Source organism: Apodemus sylvaticus, chromosome 5, assembly GCF_947179515.1.
Source record: "Apodemus sylvaticus chromosome 5, mApoSyl1.1, whole genome shotgun sequence".
Taxonomy (NCBI): Eukaryota; Metazoa; Chordata; class Mammalia; order Rodentia; family Muridae; genus Apodemus; species Apodemus sylvaticus.
Window position 1 is genome coordinate 139,399,139 of NC_067476.1, and position 7,941 is coordinate 139,407,079.

Here is a 7,941-nt window from a genome sequence, read left to right on the forward strand (position 1 = left end):
ATGGGAGTCAGGAATGCCCTCGTGCTAAGATAACACAGAAGTTACTTAGGCTCTTGTAAAGTACAGGTGATATCTCTCATAAGATTGGGTTTTATGGGCTGAGAACTGATGCTCAAGACCTGGGGTGTGGGTGTGAGGAGTCTGGAATAAACAAGCGGAGTAGTTTGGGGGATATGGGTGAAACCTGGATAGAGAAAAGGATCAACAGGTGGTAAAGTACATCTATCCCCGGCATTTTGGGTGTAAATCAAGTTACTAATGCCTTTGTTTGAAGAGGTGAGCCTGCCCGTTTCACATTTCTGGTTTCTCTAGTGGGCCCAAGGACCTCCACTGCAGACTCCGGGAAAGGTCATTTTGGGAGGCGGTGAAGCTTTAGTAGAGACTTTAAGACACTGGAGATATTGGAAATGTGGAATGCTCATTAAGTAACGCTTCAGGCATGGAGTGGGACCAACTCAAGAAGTGCTGCAGTGGAGGAATGAGAAGACAAGGTTTGCCAAGGCTGTTGAGCCCAGAAGGTTCTATCATGAGTCCCAAATGTAGGACCTGTAGCTCGAGGAGTTGCTGTTTGTCCCGATGTGTTTTGGCCTTGTTTTGTTTGGTCTTCACTTACAATCTTCCTGTTCCTTCCCATTTGACATGGAGAAGTCTAGTCCATCCCATTGGACATTGGAAATATGTGAGTGAAAGCAGTCGGCTGCCGCCTTTCCCCACCACAGTGAGACACTTTACTATCTTTCATGTGATTCTGGAATGGAGTCTCAGTGGTTGCAAGTCACAGCATACCTGAATTGTATTTGACATAGAGCGAGGTGCTTGCTAGGAAATTTAAGAAATGTGACACCCTGTCCAATATTTAGTTCTTACCTTTTAGACGTGAGGGTGTGAGACTCCGGAGGCAGGGGGTGCAACCCAGGAGCTCCTTATTCGATGTGGAAACTGCAGAAGATGGAAACAGGCAGATTCTCTGGGATCTCTTTTAGTATTCCTGGCTCCTGGGTGGGGACCAGGAAGCTGACTTAATGAGTGTTCATGTTGTTTGGATGCAGAGGGACAGCGGAAACATAAACATTGTCCTTGTCCACCAATCCCTAGGTATAGTTGGATAAACTGAGGCTTGGGGTAGTGAGGGGCACACATCAAAACAGGTGACAGAGATGGTTTAGAACTCAGGGATTTGATGCCTAGCTGTGAAAACAGCTGGATGTGACTGGCTGGCTTATGAAGATGGTTCAAGAAGCCTTCTCTCCTCAAACCCACTGCCCCCAGGTGTGGGCTGACAGAGACAACTCCCTGGCTTTCAGCCCGCAGCCTGGCAGGGACCCCCAGGGAGTGGCAGGGATCATTCTAAGGAGCCCTGTTCTAAGCTTTGAGTGCACACTTCTCTCCCTGTCCCACCTGAATTCTGCTGTCCCAGGCCGCTATCAGTGCCAGCCCTGCCATCCTCTTGGTCCCTGGGAATTCCATATTCTCTTCCTGCTATTTACTCTGTGCATTCCCAGCTCTATCGGCTTCCCCAACCTGCCACTGTCCCTTGTCATTCATTTCTTCTGAGTGAACCATTCAACCGACTTTGTTGGTAGTATCCTGGTTCAGGTCTTTTTCATGGATTCTAGCCCTGAATGATTTTTCTCCCCTCCTGGGCCATAGAATCAATCCTGATTGAGTCTTAATTCCCAAATTTCGTATGGTGGAGGACTGATCTAGGCATGTCTCTGTGGCCCCTGAAGGTTCAGTTCTGATGTTTGAGGGACACCCTTGGCCTGGGAAACCACTACAAAGTGTGATGTCATCTGACCACTGCCATTGAGAGATGAGGACCCCCATGTCACAAAGAAGAAACTGAGCTATGGGAAAGCCATAGCTTTTCATGGCTACCTGGTTGGAAAGGTGGTGCTGGATGCCAGTCAAGCCTCCTGACCCCAGAGGCAGGCTTGAGTGCGCATCTCAGAGCAGCAGTGTGCAGGTTTTGCTTTTGCTGATCTGCGGCATATGATCAGCTGCCTCAGAAGCTGGTCAGAGCAGGCGCAGCCATCGCCTGAACTTTACAGGAAGCAAAGCGTGGCCCAGAGAGGCAACTTGTACTTCACCTCTCCTGTCCCAGCCCTTGAATACCAGGAACAAAGCTGAGATCGGAAACAATTGCCCTAACTTCCAAGCACCTCCCTTTACTTCTAGGCACAAACACTAGGGAAGAAATGTAGATGCATCAATCTGGGGAAGAAATGTAGATGCATCCATCTGGACAGGGTGCCTGGGAGGTGGGTAAAGCTGGAAACCAGTCACTCTTGTCACATCAGTGGTCCCCAGAACAATCCCCTTTGGAGTGATGGAAAGCCAGGTGGCAGCGGGCACGTTTGTACTGTGGTCTGGACTCTCTTCCCCTGGAGGCCCTCTTGGTCCCTAATGAGCGAGGCCTGTCACAGCAAACATGGTGATGATGCTTCCTCAACAGAAGATGAGGTGCTGTCAGGGTAGCAGCGAAGAGTCAAGAGCTGAGTTCCTTTCCTTACATTTCTTTTAGATAGGCTCTCACTAAGTAGCCCAGGCTAACCTTGACCATCCTGCCTCAGTGTCCACAGTGCTAGGGTTACAGGTGTATACTACCACTTATGACTATTTTTATCCTTTCCATATTAGTGTGTGTGTGTGTGTGTGTGTGTGTGTGCACATGTGTGTGCAAGCACACATATATGTGTAAAGGTGTATTGCCTTACTTTTGTCTCAATTTTACAGGCAAGGGGCTGAAGCCTAATCAAATCAATCAACACTGATAATAAGTAGGGGAGTCAGTGCCCACTTCTCCCATGTGATGCATGGACCCCATAAGGGGGTTGGAACGGCCCAATGGTTAGTTTTTAATGTCAACCTGCCATAACTTAGAATTTCCTGCTAAGTGGTTAATTGCCTTGAGTAGTTGCCTTTATCAGATTGCCTTGTGGGCATGTCATTGGGGGATTGTCATCGTGTTAACTGATGTAGGAAGACACGGCCCATGAGGAGTGGCACCATTCCCTAGGCAGAGAGTCCTGAACTACATAGGATTAGAATAGCTAGCTCACAAGCAGGTGGGCATTGGAGGCATTATTTCCCTCTCTTGACTGGGGTTGTATGTGACTTACTGCTGAAGCTCCTGCCTCGACTTCTCCTCAATGATGGACTGTAATCTGAAATTGTAAGCCAAATAACCCCCCCTTTCCCCCTAGGTTGCTTGAGGTTAGGATGACATATCACATATGACAAAAGTGAAGTCAGGGCAAGCAGGGTTGGATGCATGACACTTTATGTAGGTTCCTCACAGAAAGAACGAAGGGAAACTCTTTCCAGAGTCTGAACACATCAGCATTCCTTCCCAAGATCCCCCCCTTTCAAGTCTGGCCCCTCCTTTCCCGCCTTCCCTCCCACCTCCCTCCTTCTTCATGGAAGGCAGGTCTATCACAGTCTCTTATCCCTATGCAAGTGCACGACTGGGAACACTGGCACTCAGACTCTGAACAAAGGCTAAGAAGATCAGCCAAGTGCCTTGCAGTGTGTTTTCAAACAAAGGGATGCATTGTGATTACAGCCAGCTGCTGTTGATCTGTGTTGGAGAGGCAGTTCAGATAACAGCCTATCATGTGCTTCTTGGTGAAGATCCTGGAACGGCCAGAGGGTTGAGCAACTCTGCTCAGAGAAACTCTTGTGGCTCCCACTGGGTAACATTCTGCACAGAGAGACCTTTTTTGGGGGGTGGGGAGGAGAACATTTATATCACTGACAGTGACAGTGTTAGGCCTCTGATGGGTGCTGGGGTCCTACTTTGTCTGCCAGTTAGTAAACTATTTCGCAGATAAAGAAATGAATGGGGAGAGAGCTCTTTCCAATTCCCTTGTGATTAATTACTTTTAAAAATTATATTAATAAATTATATGTGTTTCTAATGATAGCAATCTGAAAAATTGTGGTGTTTTACATTTTTGGATTTTATTTATGTTGTGTGGGGGTAGGATATGTGTGTATAGAAGACCATGGGCTCCAACATTCACATGGTGGGTCAGAGAACAACATAGAGAACTGGTTCTCTTCTTCTACTATGTGGATTCTGGGGATTGAACTCATAGAGCAAGGTTTGGTGGCAAGCATCCTTACCCACTGAGCCCTCTTACTGGCCCAAAGACTTTTTAGATATAGAATATATTAAGGAAAAAAGAGATTAAGAAAAATGTAATCAAGATACGTGATTCCCCCTCTCTCCATTTCCTCCCTGCCCCTTCCTTCTTTGATTTTTTCCTTCCTAGGATCTTCCTTTGTAACTCGGGCTGGCTTCAAATTCCTAGTTCTTCTGTTGCCTCCAGGATGCCAGGTTTCAGACGTGTCCCCATGCTTGGCTCAAGAGGCATGTATATAATACACGTATGCATGCAAACATATATGTGCATGTGTGTTTGTGTGTGTTTATATGTATATGCATATGCACATGTATGTATACTCTAATTTCTCTCTTTCCTATACTCTACCCCTCAAGACATGTATTTTTGGTACAGGAAAGCCTGTCTGAACTCATCCTCTTCACTGTTTAGTCCTCTAACATGGAAAGTGCATTTCCCACCCCAGGACCTTTGCACGTGTCTAGATTGCTTACCCTTCCTCTATACAGATTTATGTTGCTCTTTTGTCTCCTGAAGTTGTCAGTCACTTTCTAAGTGATGGCTCTTCTGACTTCTGTATCTCAAACATCTCTCCTTTCCCCCAACCCTTTCAAGCCTCTGTAGTATCTTTTCTCCACTTGGCACCAGACACGTGTGGCATATATTTGTTTTGTTTATAATCAAGCCAGAATACCAGCTTTATAAAAATGCAGTTTTTAAGTCACTTTAGTTCACCAGTGTCCCCAGCGCCATGCCTGGCTTACTCAACAAACTGTAATGAAGTGAACTAAAGAGAATAAAGGAAGAACGAGGAGCTCGCTTGCCCAGCGCCAAGCTTTTGTGGACGAACGTACATTACTAGAGCTGGAAGTCTGTACGGAGCTAGAAAGGCAAAGCAATCCCAGGGAGACGGGGGAGCTGCTGCCTTTCTGAGCTCACAGGATGAACCCACCTGTTTCAATTGGATGCTGGTGCTGATGGAGCTATTATGGTGTCCAGGCTCCGCTGCACACATTTGTAAACGTAAGCAGACCCAGAAGACATGGTCCTGGGATGTCTTTGTCTACAGTCCTCCAAAAACGATTAAAGCCCACTGCTCATGCTGCAACATTTGATATAACACACAAGCATGAGGCCCTACAGACAGAATGGCTGCCACAAATAAGGCAGAACTGCTCAGGGCTGGCTGTCAAGGCTTTAGTATAGGAAGGCATGCCTTCGGAAAACGGCCTTAGCAGCAGAATCTACTAAATTTGGTCACTCACAACACATGAGCCAAGTGCACTGTGCACACATGGTACCAATGGGAGGTACTGGGTGTATCTGCAGCAGACTTGACAACTATAATGGAGTATTATATGACAAGGAAAACGAACAAACCATGGCTGTATACACAGTATGGATGAATCTTACAAACACAATGAAACTACCCCAAAGGGCACATGCTGTACCCATTCACCCATGGGACACAATGGGGCAAGAGAAATGGACCTCTGGTATGAGGTGTTGGAGTAGGAGTTATCCTTAGGGATAGTGATGGGCTGGGAGGGGCTCAATCGAGACTTCTTCAGGCCTGGGGGTAGGGAAGATAGATAATGCTCTGGTCCTTGGTCCTTGTTTGGATTTTGGTCCCAAGAGGAATTGGTCTGCCAGGGTTGTCCTAAGCAAGTGTCACGGTCTGGTGACTACACCCTAGAAGTGCATTTTCCTCCTCTTCTGGAAGCAGAAGTCTGAGCTCAAGAAGTGGTGGGGTTGACTCTCTTTAGCCTGCTCTCCTTGGATTGCTAATGGTCATCGTTCTCCCGAGTTGTCCCTCTATGTATATCCTAAAACCACCCACTGTGTGTGTGTGTGTGTGTGTGTGTGTCTGTCTGTCTGTCTGTCTGTCTGTCTGTCTGTTTGGCTGTCTTCTGCTCAATGAAGGTGTGATGGAAACTCAGGGAGAGACTGCCTTAGCCACAAAGTGCAGGCAGTGCTCTAGTGTATGCCTCTCAGGAGGCCTCACGCAGCAGGGCCTGCCTTCTCAGCCCTGACCATCCTCAGCCTCGACTAAGCAAGACTTGTGACAGCCCTCAGGCCTGGTGCCACCCTCTCTGGTGGAGACGTTTCTCTTCCTCTTGCACAATAAGTGGTGAGATAGGCCCCCAGACACACAGAGGTCTGCCAGCCATGCCCAGCCAGCTATGCCTGCTCATACACCCCATGGGATACCTTGTGACTGGTTCCAGTGCCCTCAGCAATCTGAAGTTGTGGGACTAGAGTATCTGGAAGAGGCAAATAGTTGAAATTGTGGCTAGGACTTTCACTGTGTGACTCTGCTCAGGGCCTGTAGCTCTCTGGGCTGCTGGCTCCTCCTGCTCTGTCATTTCTCTCACTCCCAGGATAGGTACAGGGAGAGCCCTGCTAAGGTAAAGTGAAAGGTGGCAGAAGGGGCCATCTTTAAGCCACCTCCCACAGTACCATCTTTCAGTGCACACCTTGCCATCCCTGTCCAGTGAGGTGGGTGCTAAGGACAGGGCCTAGGGGAAATTGAGAATTCCTGGCAGGGTGAGACACAGTCAGGGTCCTGCAGCTGGGCCGTGATAGAGCAGGATCCTCCCTGAAATGCTCTGTGTGAACTTCAGACTCAGCCCGGATGCACTGAGACCCTCCATGCCCTTGGAGGAGGAAAACCAAGGGCAGCTTTTCTAGACATGTCCTGGAATTGAGCTAGATCAAGCTTCCTTCAGGAATACCACACATCCTAGTACTGTCACAGGCGCAGACCTTAGCAGGCCTACCCTGAGGCCCTAGTACAACTGACTCCATGATGGAAGTGGCCTTCAGCCTGTATCACACAGAGTGTAGACAACACCACCTGCTATAACTAAAACAAAGACCTAACCCATCATAGTCCATGGTTCTGGGAAAGTCTCTAAGTGTTCTAACCTTGCTTTTTGGCTTCTATAGTTCTGCTTATGGCTACCTGTTCTTGTTAACTCAAGTATGCCAACTCAGGACATAGTTTTTGGGATTAAAAGTTCACCCTGGGAAAGACTTAGACTACTCTGGAATCCCCAGCACCCAGTCACTGGTCTGCTAACATAGACTTTCTAGTGGCTTAAATCCACATCCAAGCAGTCTTCTCTGGTGAATACCCCACAATAGGAACATTTTTGGGTCCCTGGATTCCCCACAAGACTGGAAGGAGTTATAGCCTTTCACTTTCTTGTAAAAGCAATGGCATGCCCCTCTGAAATTCAATTCTGTCCCTAGCACACCCAAAAGGAAAAGAAAGACAAACCACCTCAAGATTCTTAAGAATCCATGTTTCCTCTCAAGGACATGTGAGCAGAATTCTGAGATAATTTCAGAAATGTATGAACAGCATTCTGAGGCAATTTCAGGATGTCTCTCAGGAGTAGCTAGATCTTCACAGGAGGAGAGTTTCCTCCATGCCAGAAACCCTCTCCCAGCATATTGACTCCCAAGAGCTCATGTGGTAATCAGAACTGATTGCCTGGATGGTTAGGGAACTCTGAGGAGTCAGGCCAAGCTAAAACTCTTTTTGATGCTTTGCAGATGTTCAAACAGAGCAGAGACACCACCACTCTCACCCCCAATCACACATACAGTCACACAGGAATTGACCCACCTAGGAACACACAGATGCATTTAAGCCAGCCTGGATTTCCGCAATTTCAGGAAGTCACACTCCTGTCCAAGTCACTGATAAGCATGGCCTATGGTCTCGTTCTCCTCAGGTCTCCAGGGCATAGCTCTGCCCGCCCCACCTCTGTTTTGTATTAGCAGAAGTGGCCCATCTTCCAACAGC